An 18,765-nucleotide genomic window follows, 5' to 3' on the forward strand; every position below is an offset into this window, starting at 1 on the left:
TTAGGTTCTAGCTGTTTCCACACTGCAGCAGAGTGGAAGAGTTCATGAAAAGGAAAGTCTTCTTATGTAACTGGGCATTTAATTGCAGTCCTCTGTTAAGTGTCCTTGCTTCTCTGACAAAAAGATACTGTATATTGATGCCCTCTCTAAGGCAGGTGTCCAAATGCTGGCTCTCTTCTTAGGGGTAAGTAGGAGCTTTCACTGGGAAAAAAAAATAACTTTTCTCATCTCCTCAGCTCCCATCCCCACTGGTACACCCTGAAACTCTTGTTGGTAAGGTTCCCTTGAGCACGTCTATTCTTCTGATTAAAGTAATGACAAGATGGCTCAATCCACAATGTACTTATCCAGAATAAGCTCAAGCATCCTTGTTACCCCAAGTGGCGAAGGTTAAGCTTCTTTGCTGCCATCTCTTCTCTCTGCCCTGCTATCTCTCTCCATTTCCCCTTTCCCTTCCTCAAGGGGACATAAAGAACCAATCAGAAATTCTTCTGCATAAATGATCAATGGAGAAATGAGATACTGTGTCAGTTTTTTTATCATTGTCTTTCAGACCAAAGCCAACCATTCAGTTACTCTGCTCTGTGACGCTGGGGCTGAGACATTGCAAACTGTATTTCATAAATTCTCTTCCCAGCTGGCTTCCTTTAGGTGCTGACAACAGGAATCGTGAGGAAGAAAGTGGAAGAAGAGAGTTGGAGAGAAGGGACTCTCTTCCTTTTATCAGGAGCATTAACAACACTGCCCCCCCCAGGCAGACCCAGAAGCAGCCACACAATACCCCATCAGATGTCTGCTCACCAGCTTCAGAGCCACCCCTTGGTGGTTCCAGCTCCTAAGGTGGTGACCCCTCCTTTTCACTGCTAGACTCTCATAATACTATCTTCCCTTTCTCCCTCAGCACTAGGAATGGTAGCTGCTTCACTAACCTTCGGGTTACCTGGCTGGCCTGTTTTCACTTTCATTATTCATATTTATGTAATCCATTTATTATATTAAATCCCTTTTGTTTTCCTAAAGGATATAGAATCTAACCTTCTTTTTATTGACGGCACCCCCAATCTCTAGAAGTGGTTCTTCATCTTCAGTAGGCCAACAATTCACTTCCCCAACACCTCTTCACATACCATCCTCCCCCCACCCAGAGTCAGTTGATATGAGGACGGGAAGGTTGCTGGGGTGATGACTGGTGTCAGAACCCATCTGGCTCCCTCTCAGGGGGAGCTGCCCGAGCACTTTTATATACAGCTGTCCTTGGAGAACGTGGGATATTTGGATGGCTCTTGGTCCTCTGTTTAGGGTTACAGTCTCCATTTTTTTAAACAGGAAAAGTCCCACTCATCACTCTTTCAGATGTGAAAATGTCCATTTTTGAGATGATGATAATGTAACGTGGCATGAGCATTTCTTTCTTCCGTTTCTTAATGGCCTCAATTGAGAAAATTAGACATCGGCAATTTCTATGTCATTCCTCTAGTTCTCTGGAAATTTTACTGATTCCTAAAGTACAAATGTCTAAGAACCTCTTTACTAGACCAGTGGATATTAACCTTTTAAAATAAATAGCATAAAGTCTCGTTCAAGAAGATAAGGGTTTTCTGTTTTGGGCTGGGATCTAATGTAGTATGACTGGAAGGAAGAAATGCTGGCCAAAGAGGAGTGTGACGTGCTATCTGCATTCACAGCCCCACAGCCGCCTAGCAGAGCTATCAACCTCGCTCTGGGTCTTGTGAAAGGGTTGTGGTATAATTATCCACAAACTTTATGAATCTAATGAAATTCCAGGAAACTACCATAAGTAAACACAAACCATAAAACCAACTCTCTAGACTCAGCAAATGGATAAATATGTCCAGAAGTCAATACAGAAAATATAAAGTCCTCCCTGGAGTTTATATCTACTGGTCTTATCACACTTTCAGAAACTCAGGGCTACTGTGCCCAATTAGAGCTGATTTTGGATTTGACTGTTGGGGAGATAGAAAGGAGAGACAAATGTGCTTCCTCCCAAAAACTCTTGTAATGGGATGCAAATAATGGAGAGCAAAAAACAACTGATAAAAAAAAAAAGTGTATGTAATACAAAAAGACATGTTTTATGTAAAATTTCTTAAGACTATAAGCACCCAACATTTAGATATAGGCATTTCTGGGAGAGAAAAATGTTTGTTTAATTAGGCAATAAGCATCAAGGACTTTTGAGATAAAAATTGAGAAGTATTAAAAATTAATATGAACTTAAACCATTAGCTTAGCCTGAGAGAATTATAAGTAACAAAGAGATAATGGCATTCGTTTAATAGTTGTCAGACTGCAAAGTAGCTAGGCTAAATTCTGCTCTGAGTAAGACATGTCTCCTAAACAACCACTTAAAACCAATTTCTACTATAAAATGTGTTCTTTGTAACTTACTAATAGAACACAAACTTGAAATCAATACACATGTTGACAAGAAAGAAAGAATTCTTATTGTACAATTTGTTTGGATGAATGTCAATTCCTGACAACAACAGAACAGAGAGAAAGTGACAAACTATTCCCATGTTTCTACTAGTTTAAATAGTGTAATGCATTAATGGGTTTATTAGTGAGTTTCTCTCCAATAAAAACTGTCTAAATGGAAAAAATTTTAAGTGTTGAATTATTTTTCCTACTCTAAAAAAAGTAACTGGTACACTGATTAATTTTTTATAGTTTAAAGTGCCATAAGACATTATATAAACTGCTTTGTTTTTTCAGCCTCTTAAATAAGAGGGAAAGAACAAAGAAGCCCTACATTCAAATGACATATTCAAGCCATATATTCAGATAAATGAACAATTTGATATTGTAAGCTCTCTCAACATCTGAGGGTTTCCATCTCAGAGTTATCATTGTATCAAAGTGATGATGTGATCAGGAAGATTTAGGAAGCATGAGGAATTTTTACTACCTCCTGAAGTGAACCATAGAAGGTCTACAAACAAATGTAAAGGGCCAGTATGGATGAAGGATCTCCAGTTCCCTTAAGTATTTGTGGGGTACCTGCTCAGGCTCAAATTGAAATATTTTAATTCCACCTTCAGAGCTACTCAGTAACTTTCACAAACCTATTACAGCTGCTCTAGGACCCCAATTAATGTTACCAAATTTCAATGAGAGTATAACAAATTAAATTGCATCTATGATCCAAAATTCCCATTTCCACCCAAAATGAATAATGACACTTCTTTTCCTTCAGTTTCCCAAGAGCAGCAACAAAAACCATTGAGAACCCAGTGTGTGACAGAGACTTGCTAGATGCTGTGAGTAATACAAGATGAATATGACATAATCCTCGACCTTAAAATGTCCACTGTCTGGTCTTCAGAGAGATGAATCAACAATTTTTCATTCTGCAATACTTATGCCTCCTTGGCATGCGTCAGGCTCACAGAGCAGAGTGATAAGTGCTGTGACAGGAACAAACAATGGGTTCATTAGGCGAACAAATTAGTGAACGCCACCTCTATGGGTAAAAATCATCAAGGAAAGCTTCATAGAAGAGGTTCCAGTAACTGGTTCCAGAGGTTCCAGTACTGTAACTAAGGGACAAAGAAAGAAGCCCTTCTATGTATTCTCCAGAATGATCTTTTGAAAATGCAGAGTTCCTTATATACTTCCCTGCTTTACATCCCTCATGGCTTCCTGTTACATTTAGGATAAGCCAAAACCCTTCATGTGACATACCAGCCCCTACAGATTCGGTCCCAGCTTGCCTTTTCAGCCTCAACTTCCTATGTTGGCTTCTACTTGCTTCCGCACCTTACCCCACATCACTGTCCTCTTTAACTCATTTATCTTTAACCAAACTGCATTTAGGGTTTACCCAACATGCCTTCCTTGCCGCAGGACTGTTCCTGCGCTGTAATAATCTCTCCATTTTGCCTGGTGAACTCATTCCTCAGCCTTCAGCTTACGGGTCATTTCTTCAAAAAATACTTTACTTACTTCCCCTACGTGTCACGGGGCCTTATCACATCATTACTTTTTTCTTATTCATACTATTCATCATGATTATATATTTATTTGTAAAAATGTGTAATTTTGCATTGTAGTTTGCAGAACGTATGGAGCCTATGAAAAGCCACTCCTTTATGTAATCTCATGCAAATTTACATCAAATTGAAAAACTTGGACTACGAAACAACTGTAGATCTAAAACAGCTAAAATGGCATAATAAGTTGCCTCTGCTTTCTCCTATGCTTGAGCAAGAATTCACAAGTATTTTCTTCTTCTAAATTAGGTCTCTGCTTCAATACCTAAAATAATTTTAAGTTAATACAGAAGACTCTGAATGTTCATTCACAAGTGCTATGTCTTTAGGCTTTTTAAAACTGTCCACCAGTATAATGCTTTTCAAACATGTTTCATGGAACATGTGGGAGATAGATAAGATTTTGGTCAAAGTCTTTTTCTTAGGCTCAAAAACCCCAAATACTCATCATCAGTGTAAAAGTCTTCTTTTCTTGGGAAGAAGACTGAAATAACAAAGTTCATTATTATTTTAAGCAAGCAAGCACACACAATTGCTGTGTGCTCCTTTCTCAGAAATATAAATACTACATCATTACAGACTTCCTATGAGAAAGATGCAAAAAATGTGAGGAATCTTCTGAGGACCTCAAATGAATTAATGGCGTGCCATTTTCTGGCTTAACTGAATTAATGGGATATTAACTCTGGCAATGATTACCACCTATTTAGAAGCAGACACCAATTTTGGGCCAAACAGTCTGTCCCAGCCCTACTAAAAGTTTGGGGGTCCAGACTGAGGTGAACATATGAAAAAGAGAGGAAATATCTCAAAAACAGAAGGCTGAAACTAATATGGCAATACCAGAATGTTGTGTAACATTATTTTGATAGAGCATAAAGGAATATATGAAAATATTTTTATTGGTCTTTAAATATCTTCATATTCAGGAACTATAATTTGTTTATTTTTAAAGATGCAAAATTAGACCTCACCCTAAGAATGGACTCACTCATGAATTTGGCAAGTACCTAATACATCTGATATATAAGTGATGAGTGAACAGACTGAGCAGGTATTAGAAGATAAAGATGCTTGGCAGCCACAAAATCTCAATTTTTACCTCTTTTATATTCTGGGGCTCTATGGAAGATTTTATTTGACAAGAAGTTCTGCCAGTTAGAAAAGTTTGAAAACCAGAACTGCCTATAACACCCCTCCCCCATTAGTTCCTTAGAGCAGTGTTTTTCAAAGTTTGTTTATTCGAGTGCCATCTCTGTAACATTTGCCATATGGGATTCCCTCATTTTACAGATGAAATACAGACCCTATAAAAGCTGATTTGTCATTCACCTAATGACGGCACAAGGAGGACAAAAATTCCAGTAACCTGGATTTGGTTCCACTTCAGTGCTTACATTTGCTACCTCTAAATTAAAGGGTTTTGTCTGTTTTTGTTTGTTTTTGTTTTAGCAAAACTTTATACATTAAAGAGCATGCTAAAGCACACACACAAAAGACTTCAGCACAAAGCAATTCATTTATGAATTCATATATGCATGTACTCAGCTACTCTTTTATTCATTCATTTATTTGAAAATCATTCACTGAGTACTACTGAGGGCCATGTACTGTATAGGCCCTGAAAATACATAGATGAAAAGGCATGAGCTCTGTCTTCAAGGATAGTACAGTCTAAGTAGAGTAGCAGAGTGGAAATGGACAATTGATGTAACTATAGGGGTGGCAACAGCATACAGGAAGGTTATATAAGACTGTCTAGGAGAACCAGGAAAGGATTCACAAAGATACATCTGAACCATGCTCTTGTAGGATAAGTAAAATTTTGTCAGGAAGGGGAAGGACAGCAGTTCATTCCAAACAAAACAAGACTTCCTCTCACTGATCTTTAGCTACCAGTAAGAGCCCAATTAGTGATTATGGAATCTTTATTAAGTCATTTGATCCTTCTAATCTTGTACTTCTATTGGTGAAAAACAATTTGCTGTGTCTATTTTTGATATGGCTGCAATCATATAATAAATATTAAATGTGGTTAAAATGTTGCATGCTTTAGAATGACAGAAGCAGTAAGATTTCTGGTTTTAGTGATAGGCATTTGTAGATTCTCCAATATAAACTACATTCAATGCAAGCCAGCAGTTGTATAAAGGAAAGCTCTCTGAAACTGGATTCAGACAATTCTAGGTTGAGATTCCAACTCTATCACGTACTAACTGTGGGATGTTAGCAATTTGCGTGACCTCTGTGAGACTGTGTTCTTCCTTGTAAAAACAGGCGCAATGCCTCCTATCTCACAGGGTTATTGTGAGGATTAAATGAAATAGTGAGCAATGCCTAGCAGGGTCTTGTATGTAATAGGTCCTCATTAAGTGGCTTGCTGAATCACAATCCCATCAAAACATTTCAGTTAAGTCTTATCTATTGACACGTCACCACAAAGATGCCCTCTTTCAACTTCTTTCCTTTTAAAAAACACAACTGAAATAACACGACCTTATATAACTGTGCTTTAGAGCTATTTATGCCTGAATTTTATTTTCAAGAGAATATAACAACTGCTTCACAGGGGAAAGACAGTCTCCAGGGATCTGAGCAGAGAGTCAAGATGAATCTGACAAGGTAAATACTACAAACATTACAAAAGGGCAAATCATAAGATGAGGAAATAACATAGTGTCTGAAATGGCATTAATCCCAAGTCCTTTAAACTATAGTCCATTCATGGATGATTGTGGGAAATAACAATACTGAAAAATTATTATACAACCATGAATGTAATATAGAACACTATTCCTCAGTATTTAATGAATAAGAAGCGGTACCTATTTCTCTCTTCTATCATAAAGCTAAATAACATCCTCTGGGTCACAAAAAGTCTTTTGGCCTTCCCTGTATTTGACAGGTTTTGTGTGTATGTGTCTGTGTGTGTATATAATGAAAATACAGATCAAATTTTTGTAAAAATATGAACTTCAAACACAGAATGACAGAATGCAAAGGTTACACAGGTCTTCCTTCTTAGGGAATTACAGATAATTTGAGATAGTATTGTTATTTTCTTTTTTCTCTTTGCCAAGATGATAATAAAACAACTACCATTATCATTCATTAATCATGTTAAATCTAGGACTACATTAAGTAATACTGAATAGAGAGAAAATTACCTTCAAAGTCTAAAATTTCTGTCTGTGAGTTCTCCTGTTTCATTATCAAGTGGCCATGTTTTTAAGTGCCAGACAGGAAATGAGGCAATGGTCTCAAGCCTAAATCTTATGAGATCTTTATTCATTTACTTAAAGAAAATAAATAGCATAGGCCTACTATTTGACAGGCACTGTTACCAGCAGAAGATCCCAGTTTGCCTGCCAAAGAGTTCACAGTCTAGGACACTGCAGTGCTGAATGGCGATAATGAGCATTATTATTCATTATGTAGAGAAGAAACACATGAAAAGGATTGATTAATGTAAATAAGAGGATTATAGATTTATAGGAGCATGTTTATTTTTTTTTTTTTTTTTTTTTTTTTAGGGGCATGGTTTTGAAGGATGAATGGATTTCCTCAGAGCAAAACAGCTGGAAGAATAATCCAACTGGAAGACACATCACGGAGATGTTCAACATTATGGTATGTTTGGTGAAGTATATCCAGTTTGTATGGCTCTGAAGAATAGGATCTGAAGGATGAAAAGCAATAGAAAACACAACTTAAGAAATGTGGAAGAGACAGAACATGTTAATCTTTTAATGTAATGCTAAATGGTAAGACTTTAAATGGAGGTGGGAAATGTTTTGAAAGAATGTAAATAGGGGATTGAAATGTTCAGCTCTGCACTCTAGAAAATGTATTCTTATGGCAAGAAGAAAGTAAGCTGAAGAGTAGAATTTTGAAAGAAGGATAGTAAGAAGACTGATAACAAGGCATCAATAGTGACAGAAACCAAGGAGCTTTAAGGAGGAGGCACAATGGACATGGTCTTATGACACAGAAAGGTCAAGCAAGATAAGAACTGAGAAGTAATTACTAAACAGAGAAAGTAGTTGGTCATTAACCAGCTTTGAAAAGAAGAGGCTTCAAAAAGTGAGAGGGATAGAAGCTTCACTTGAGTGTCTACAGGATGAGATTAACATCTTTGGAAGCCCTGAGCACTGAAAAGATTAGAGTGTCTCTGCATGTGGGATTCAAAATAAAAACAATACTGAAGAGCCAATTTCCGTTAGCTGAGAAAAAAGTCTAAAATAAATCAGGTATACACTCAACCTTATGACAAAAGGAGGATTTCTTTATTCCTAGAACAAAGTACTGACTCCACCCTCATACAAACCTCCAACAAATGACTGGCCAAGAAGAACTCATTTTACTCAAAGATAAATGAGAATCAAAAAGGAAAGAACACAGATCTATGCAAGCAAATGAATGAATGAAGGAGCAAACCAATGAATGAATAAAAGAATAAAGAGGTAAGTAAATGAAAGAATACCACTAGAAAAATACTATCATGAGACTAGATAAAAATTTTAATTAAGCACATTGCTATTAAATTGTGTCTGTGTGTATGTGCGTGTAAAGAAAGAGCATGTGTTTGAAAGAGAGCAAGAGAGAGAGAGATCACTTCTGTAAAATAAGATCACATAGAAGAGATGCAAAAATTGAGAGAAGTGTCTAATACATGGTAGAAGACATTCCATAAATATCTGTCAAGTGAATGACCTGTAAAACAACAAAAGAAGATAAACATGAATACATGAATTGGCAAAGTTTAATGAAGTAGTGAAGTACATAATAAAATCAACATAAAAATAAAGGCCAAATTGGAAGCAGCAAAAAGCCAAACTGGCAATGTTAGAAACATATTAGGTAACAGACTCACTTAAAGTAGGCTAAGTAAATTGGAAATGAGCAAAGAGTTTAAAGGAATTAGAGACATAATGACAAATAAAGAAAAGAAGAAACACATAATTAGCATCTCTGAAAAAGGAACCCCCAAAAAAGGAGGCATTAATATGAGACAAATATCTAAAGGTATAATTTAAGACAATTTTTTAGAAATAAAAGAACATTGAAGAAGAATGAATAGATATACAGTATGGTCCAGGAGAAAGTGACCAATAACAATCATATCTTAGTAAAGTTAATAGATTCAAAAATGAAAAAAGAATTGAGTAAAAAAATGTAGATTCTAGTAAAAAAATTAAGCCACTAATAAAATTTCTAAAAATAAACATTTTTATCACTGTATCATATAAGCAATCATACAGGCTGTTCTCTTGTGTCTAGTTTCTTCTGTTCAACTTAATGTCACTGAGTTCCATCTGTTTTGTCACATCTACCAGCAGTTCATTCTTTTTTTTTTAATGTATATTTCTGAGAAGTACTCCACTTTATAAATATATCAAAATTTGTTTATCTTTTCTCCTACTGATAGACAATTGAGTTGTCTATCAGTAGGAGTATTATGAATATAACACTCCTACTGACAGGAGTATTTGGGAGTATTATGGGAGTATTATGAATATAATGGGAGTAAATTATGAATATAACTGCTAAAAATGTCGTGTACAGGTTTTTGTTTGTTCACATATATTTATTTCTCTTAGGAATTACCTAAGTGTGAAATTTCTGAATATAATCACAGAGTATGCTTAAATTTAAAAAGAAACTACTAAGCAGTTTTCCACCATGATTTTAATATTTCACATGACAACCAGCAATATATGAGAATTCCAGTAGCTGCAAATTCTCACCAGCATTTGGAAGTGTCAGTTTTTGGGGTTTTTTGGTTTTTTGTTTTTGTACTTTAGACATTTTACAAGGTTTGAAGTGGTATCAAATTGTGGTTTTAACTTGCATTTCCCTGAAAATAGTAATGTTGAGAACTTTGTCATGTGCTATTGTCCTTTGGCAAATCATCTTTTATGAAGAGTCTGATCAAATACATTGACTATTTTAACTGAGTTATTTGTGTTTTCACTATTAATTTTCATAGGCGGTCCTTATATATTGATACAAGTCCTTTACTAGATATATCTCCTCCAGTTTGTGGCATGCCTATTCAGTTTAATAAAAGTGTTTTTTTAGTGAGAAGTTTTTAATATTAGTGAACTCAAATTATACATTGTTTTCTTTTACATTTAGTGTATTTTATATTCTAAGATCTTTGTTATCCAAAGGCACAAAGAGCTTTTTCTATTTGTTCTTCTAGAAGTTTTATAATCTTACTCTTTATGTTAAATACTATGGCCCATATGAAATTAATGTCTGTATGAGGTAGGAGACAGGACCAATGGTCATGTTGTTCCAATATTTATCCAATTGTTAAAGTGCCATTTTAAGAATCAACATACCTGAAGTAAAAACAACCTGTTAAAATTCACTAACTTTAAGTTAACTAACGTACAAAGTTCTATAACATCAACACAATCAAGATATAGAATATTTCCATCATCCCAAAGAGTTCTCTCTTGCCCATTTGCAATATATCCCTTCTCCTACAACTAGCTCCTGGCACCCACCAATATATTTTTTGTCTCTGTAAGTTTGCCTTTTCTAGAATTTAATATGAATAAAATAACACAGCATGTAATCTTTCATGTGTAGCTTCTTTCACTCAGCATAATGCTTTTGAGATTAATCCATGTTGTCATGTGTATCAATAGTTTTATTGTTACTGCTGAATAATTGTCCATGATATGGATGTACCACAATTTGTTTATCCATTAACCAGTTGATAGACATTTGAGTTGTTTTGGGCTTTGGGTTACCATGAAAAAAGCTGCAGTAAACATTCAAATATTATAAAACATTTGTTAAAAAAATATGTATGTTTTCATTTATCTTGGGTAAATACCTAGGACTAAGATAGTTGAGTCATTTGATAAGTGTATATTTAACTTCGTTAAAAAACTACCAAGCTGTTTACCAGTGTCTAAACTATTCTGCATTCTCCTTAGCAGTGTATCAGAGTTCCAAATGCTCTGCATACTTGCCAAAACTTGCTATTATCAGCATTTTTTTGTTTTCTTATTTTAGCTATTCTAATAGGAGTGTAATGGTATCTTATCATGGTTTGGATTTACATTTCCCTAATTACTAAAAATGTTGAGCATCTTTTCATGTGCTTACTTTCCATTCATATATCTTCTTTTGTGAATTATGTGCTCAAATCTTTTGTCTATAATCTGGTTGGTTTTCTCTTTACTGATTTGTAGGAGTTATTCATATATTCTAAAAACAAATTTTATACCAGACATATATTTTGCAAATATTTCCTCCAAAGCTAAGGCATGTAGCTCTACTTTCTGGATAGTGTCCTTTATAAAGCAATTTTTTTTAAGTTTTATGTTTTCCAATTTATTTATTTATTTTATATTGTGTGCTTTTTTGTGTGTTATAAGAAATCTTTGTTTAACCCATGGTCACACAGATTATCATACATTTTCTACTAGGAATTGTATATATATTTAACTTCCAATGTAAGTCTAAATTCCAATTTGAGTTTTTTAAATATATGGCATGAGTTATGATCCAGATTATTTTTCCCCATATGCATGTTAAAACATCCAGCACTAATAGTTGAAAATACTATCATTTCCCTCATTGAATTATTTAGGTGCTGTACTCCAAAAATTACTTAATCGCATGGATTCCACTATGTTCCACAGGTCTTTAGTGTCTATCCCTACATCACACTGTCTTCAAATCAGTTAGTATAACTCCTCTAACTCTATTTTCCTTTTTCAAAATTGTTTAGCTATCGAAAGACCTTTATATTTCAATATAAATTTAAGTAATATCTTAAAAGCTTACTATAGCTTTATTTCTAAGTGAAGTTAGAGTGGAAGATAGCCATGAACCCCTAAAAGATCCAAATATTGGTGAAAAAAATGGCACAGAAAGAATATTCCTCCCAAAGAATGACTCTGGAGGCCAGGTGGGCTTGCATTCATGGGTCCTGTGGGACTGTAACAATGGGAGAGAGAGTTCTTAGCAGACTACAGCCCCAGGGCACTGAACAGACAGCAGACTAAAACACACCCCCAGTCTTTCTGAGAAAGAGGCCTATTTGCTTGTCCAGGAGCTTTAGCCTGAGGGGCAGGCCTCCCTGGTCTGACACACTTCCAGAGGCTTCCAGACGTGTTCTCAAGGAACAGAGGCTGGTGGATTCAATCTTTGCACTCTTTCTCTACCTCACTCCAGCTCCCTCGTATCTCCCAAAGAAATTTATACCTTTGTCTGACATCCTGATTTTTTGTAGCTGCTTCCAGGGGTCACCTCTATATCGCTTGACTCTGGTGCCCAGCAGGGCTTATGGTCACAGGTCCCATAAGACTGTAACCAACAGAGAAAGAGTTCTTAAATAGCTACCATCATCAGGGCTCAGCAAGAAGCAACAGTCACAGGAGCTCAGTTTTTCTGTGAAGGAGGCCTATTAGCTAATCACCATAGCTGCAGCCCGAGCGGCAAGCCTCTAATTAAATACATATATAAAGGCTGACTGTAAACCTTTCCGGAGACCTCAGAAGGTGGGCGCTACATTTGTACTCTCCCTCTGCTGCACTCCAAAGTGCCAGCATCTCTTGGAGGGAAGCTCTTTCACATCTTGTGCCTCAGTATTTATATCTGGTGGCCCAGTTTTTGCAGCTGCTGCCCATGGGCTGCCCGTTGAATGCCTGGCTCTTGTGTCCAGGGATTCCTGGGTCCCACGGGACTGTAACAATAGAAAAGACAGTCCTTGGCAGGCTATCACCCCCAGGCACAAAACCGACAGCAGACTGAAACACACCTCCAGTCTTTTTGTGAAAGAGGCCTATTTGCTTGTTCTGGAGCTTCAGCCTGAGGGACAGGCTTCAGGTTTGGCACACATCTAGAGGTCTGCGAAGGGGCTCTCAGGAAACATAGGCTGGGGATGTCATCCTTGTGCTCTCCCTCTGCCTCACTACAGTGCACTGGTATCTCCCAGAAAGAAGCTTATACACTCATCTGGAGCCCCAATTTTTATGACTCTTGCCCAGGGGACAACTCCAGATGACCTGCCCAGTTGGCCATCAGGGCTTATGTTTATGGTCCCACAGGACAGTATACTTTTGCATACTTTAACAGCTGCTGACTGAGTGTCTGGCTTCCAATCAGCCTAAATCTAGATGCTGACCAAGATACCCCACTGTGGAACACTGAAAAGTCTAGGCACAACCTCAAAAACTGGGAGCTACTAAAAATAAAATAAGCTTTTCAGACAATCACAAAGGTTTGGGAGACAACCAAGGGCTAGGGCACAGCTGAATGATAAGTTTCTTCTCCTACACAAGGCCACTCCTTCAAGACTAGGAGAGGTGGTTTCTTCACCTAAACAGAGAAATATGTTCCAAACAAAAGAACAAGATAAAAACTCAGTAAAAAACTTAATGAAATGGAAATAAGTAATTTACCTGATAAAGAGTTCAAAGTAATGGTCACAAAGATGCTCACTGAACTTGGGAGAAGAATGGATGAACACAGTGAGAACTTCAACAAAGAGAAAATAGAAGAAAGTACCAAATAGAAGTCACAGAGCTGAAGAATACAATAATAAAACTAAAAAATATACTAGAGGGGTTCAACAGCAGACTAGATGAACCAGAGGAAAGGACCAGTGAACTCAAACAGGAGAGTGGAACTCACCCAATCAGAGCAGCAAAAAGAATAAAGAAACAAAAAAAAGTGAAGATAGCTTAAGGGACTTATGGGACAACATCAAGCAAACTAACATTCGCATTATAGGGGTCCCAGAAGGAAAAGAGAGAAGGCGGCAGAAAACTTACTTGAACAAATAATGGCTGAAAACTTCCCTAACTTGGGGAAGGAAACAGACATTCAGAGCCAGGAAGCTCAGGGAGTTCCAAATGAGATGAACTCAAAGAAACCCACATCAAGACACATTATAATTAAAATGTCAAAAGTTAGAGACAAAGAGAGAATTGTAAAAGCAGCAAGAGAAAAACAACTTGTTACATGCAAGGGAACCCTCATAGGATATCAGCAGATCTTTCAGCAGCAACTTTGCAGGCAAGAAGAGAGTGACATGATATAGTCAAAGTGCTGAAAGAAAAAAGCTACCAACCAAGAATACTTTTTCCAGCAAAGTTATCATTCAGAATTAAAGAAGCAATAGCATTTTCCATACAAGCAAAATGTAAAGAAGTTCATTACCACTAATCCAGCCTTACAAGAAATGTTAAAAGGACTACTTTAAGCTGAAAAGAAATGGTGCTAATTAGCAACAAGAAAACATATGAAAGTATAAATATCACTGGTAAAGATAGTGGATTAATCACTTAAAGAGCTAGTATGAAGGTTAAATGACAAAATTGGTAAAAAAAATAATTATAATTGCAATAATTATTTAAGGGATACACAAGATATAAAGATGTAAAATGGGACATGAAAAACATACAATTTGTGTGTGGGGTGAGAGTAAAAATTTAGAGCTGTAGAATGCATTCAAACTTAAGTTGCTACCAACTTTAAATAGACTGTTATAAAATATAGGTAGTTATATATAAGGCTCATAGTAATCACAAAGGAAAATCCTATAGTAGATACACAAAAGATAATGAGAAAGCATTCTAAGCATAACACTAAAGAAAGTCATCAAACCACAATGAAAGAGAGGAAGAGAAAAATAAAAAAGCAGAGAGGACTACCAGAAAACAATTAACAAAATGGCAGTAAGTACATATCTATCGATAATTACCTTAAATGTAAATGAACTAAATTCTCCAATCAAAAAGCATAGAGTGGCTGAATGAATTTAAAAAACAGAACATCTAATTCTGCTTACATGAGACTCAGTTCATATGTAAGGACATGCATAGACTGAAAATGAAGGAATGGAAAAAGATGTCCCACACAAATGGAAACCAAAAGAAAGCTTGACTAGCTATAATTATATAATTACATCAGACAAAATAGACTTTAAAACAAAGACTGTAATAACAATCAAAGAAGGGCACTACATAATGATAAAGGGGTCAATACAACCAGAGGATATAACATTTGAAAATATTTATGCACCCAACATAGGAGCACATAAACATATAAAGTGAATGTTAACAGACCTAAAGGAAGAAATGGACAGCAACACAATAATATTAGGGGACTTTAATACCCGCTTACATCAATGGATAGGTCATCCAGTCAGAAAATCAACAAGGAAACACTGGTCTTAAATAACATCGTAGGTCAGATCATCTTAACAGATATATACAGAACATTCTATACAAAAGCAGCAGATTACATATTCTTCTCAAGTGAAGAGGGAACATTCTCCAGGATAGAGCATGTTAGGCCACAAAACAGGTCTTAATGAATTTAAGAATACTGAAATCATATCAAGCATCTTTTCCACAATGACAGGAAAACAGAAATCAATTAAAAGAAGAAAACTGGAAAATTCACAACTATGTGATATTAAACAAAATGCTGCTAAACAATGAATAAGTCAACAAAGAAATCAAAAGACAAGTCAAAAACACCTTGAGACTAGTTAAAATGGAAATACAACATACCAAAATTTATGGGATGCAGCAAAAGCATATAAGTGAGAAGTTCATAACAATACATGCTTACCTCAAGAAACAAGACATTTCAAATAAACAACCTAACTTTACACCTCAAAGAACTAGAAAAAGAAGAATGAAGCCCAAAGTTAGTAGAAGAAAGGAAGTAACAAAGATCAGAGTGGAAATAAATGAAACAAAGACTGTAAAGACAATAGAAAGATCAATGAAACTAAAGCGGTTCTTTGAAAAGACCAACAAAGTTGACAAACCTTTAGCTAAACTAACCAAGAAAAAAGGAGAGAGGGCTCAAATAAATAAAGTTGAAAATGAAAAAGGAGACATCACAACTGATACCACAGAAATACAAAAGATTATAAGAGACTACCATGAACAACTATACACCAACAAATTGGACAATCTAGAAGATATGGATAAATGCCTAGAAACATATGATCTTCCAAGATTGAATCATGAAAAATTAGAAAATCTGAAGACTGATTACTAGTAAGGAGGTTGAATCAGTAATCACAAACTTCCCCATGAACAAAAGTCCATAATCAGACAGCTTCAGTGGTGAATTCTACCAAACATTCAAAGAAGAATTAATACCAATTCTTCTCAAACTCTTCCAAAAATAGAAGAAGAGGAAACTCTTCAAAACTCATTTTACGAGGTCAAGATTACCCTGATACCAAAACCAGACAAGGATACCCCAAGAAAAAATTTCAAGCCAATATCCGATGAACATAGACGCAAAAATCCTCAACAAAATGTTAGCAAGCTGAATTCAACAACACATTAAAAGGATCATATACCTTGATCAAGTGAGATTTATTCCAAGATGCAAGGATGGTTCAACATCAGCAAATCAATCAAGGTGATACACCACATTAACACAATGAAAAATAAAAATCATATGATCATCTCAATAGATGGAGAAAAGCATTTGACAAAATTCAATATCCATTTATGATTCTAAAAACTCTCAATGAAGTCAGTATAGAGGAAACATAACTCAATATAATAAAGGTAATATATGACAAGCCCACAGCTAACATCATACTCAACAGTGAAAAACTGAAAGCTTTTCTTCTAAGATCAGGAACAAGACAAGAATGCCAATTCTCACCATTGTTTATTCAACATATTATTGGAAGTCCTAGCCAGATCAGTTAGGCAATAAAAATAAATAAAGTTATCCAAAGTGTAAAGGAAAAAGGAAAACTGTCACTACTTGCAGATGACATGATATTGTATATAGAAAACCCTAAAGACTCTATCAAAAAACTGTTAGAACTAATTAAAAAATTCAGTATAATCACAGGATACAAAATCAATATACAAAAATCTGTTGGGTTTCTATACACTAATAACAAGCTATCGGAAACAAAATTAAGAAAACAATCCCATTTACAATTACATCAAAAAGAATAAAATACAGAGGAATACATTTAACCAAGGAGGTGGAAGAACTATACACTGAAAATCATAAGACACCAGTGAAAGAAATTGAAGAAGACACAAACAAATGTGAAGGTATATTGTGTTCATGGATTAAAAGAATTAATATTGTTAAAATGTCCATACTACCCAAAGCAATCTACATATTCAATACAATCCCTACCAAAATTCTACTGGCATTCTTCATAGAAATAGAACAAACAATCTTAAAATTTGTATGAAACCACAAAAGACACTGAATAGCCAAAGTGATCTTGAGAAAGAAGAACAGAGCTGGAGGAATCATGCTCCCTGATTTCAAACTATACTACAAAGCTATAGTAATCAAAATGGTATGGTTTATATTTATCTGAAGAAAATGAAAAAACTAATTTCAAAAGATATACACACTCCCACGTTCACTGCAGCACTATTTACAATACGCTACAAAAATAATCTAAGTGGCATCCACTGGTGGATGGAAATCCCTTCAAGATGTTTGCATACACTTCTTTCTTTTGCTTCTCCATTCTTCTCCATGTATTCAAATTCTTTAAAATCAGCTTAAATCTCATGCCTCTCATGGGACTCTATGCCCCTCTCAACTCTGATTACAGCAGACTTCAATTATTGTTTAATTGGTCAATATTACTCCAAACTAGAGTGTAGGCACATTGATAATGAAAACATATATTTTTCAATCTGTCACAATATCTAGTTTTTTAACTGATTAAGTTGGTTTCGATACTTGAGTTACCACAGTAAAAAAAAAAAAAAAAAAAAAAAACCAATACCGAGACTATGAATATTTGCATTTGCTATGGTGTCTAATGTATCCAATGATTTAAATTTCAGAACTCACACATTAAAAGAATCATACACCATGATCAAGTGGGATTTATCCCAGGGATGCAAAGATTCTTCAATATATGCAAATCAATCAATGTGATATACCATACTAACAAACTGAAAAATAAAAACCATATGATCATCTCAATAGATGCAGAAAAAGCTTCTGACAAAATTCAACACCCATTTATGATAAAAACTCTCCAGAAAGTGGGCATAGAGGGAACCCACCACAACATAATAAAGTCCATATATGACAAACCACAGCAAACATTATTCTCAATGGTAAAAATCTGAAAGCATTTCCTCGAAGATCAGGAAGAAGATCAGGGCGTCCACACTTGCCACTATTATTCAACATAGTCTTGGAAGTCCTAGCCACAGCAATCAGAGAAGAAAAAGAAATAAAAGGAATACAAATTGGAAAAGAAGAAGTAAAACTGTCACTGTTTGCAGATGACATGATACTATACATAGAAAATACTAAAGATGCCACCAGAAAACTACTAGACCTAATCAATGAATTTAGTAAAGTCACGGGATACAAAATTAATCTTGCATTCCTATACACTAACAACGAAAGATCAGAAAGAGAAATTAAGGAAACAATCCCTTTTACCACTGCAACAAAAAGAATAAAATACCTAGGAATAAACCTACCTAAGGAAGCAAAAGACCTGTATGCAGAAAACTATAAGATGCCGATTAAAGAAATCAAAGACGACACAAACAGATGGAGAGTATACCAGGTTCTTGCACTGGAAGAATCAATAATGATGTGAAGATGACTATACTACCCAAAGCAATCTACAGATTCAATGCAATCCCTATCAAATTACCAACGGCATTTTTCACAGAACTAGAACAGAAAATTTTACAATTTGTATGGAAACACAAAAGACCCTGAATAGCCAAAGCAA

This window comes from Eubalaena glacialis, chromosome 3 (genome assembly GCF_028564815.1).
Source record: "Eubalaena glacialis isolate mEubGla1 chromosome 3, mEubGla1.1.hap2.+ XY, whole genome shotgun sequence".
Classification (NCBI taxonomy): Eukaryota; Metazoa; Chordata; class Mammalia; order Artiodactyla; family Balaenidae; genus Eubalaena; species Eubalaena glacialis.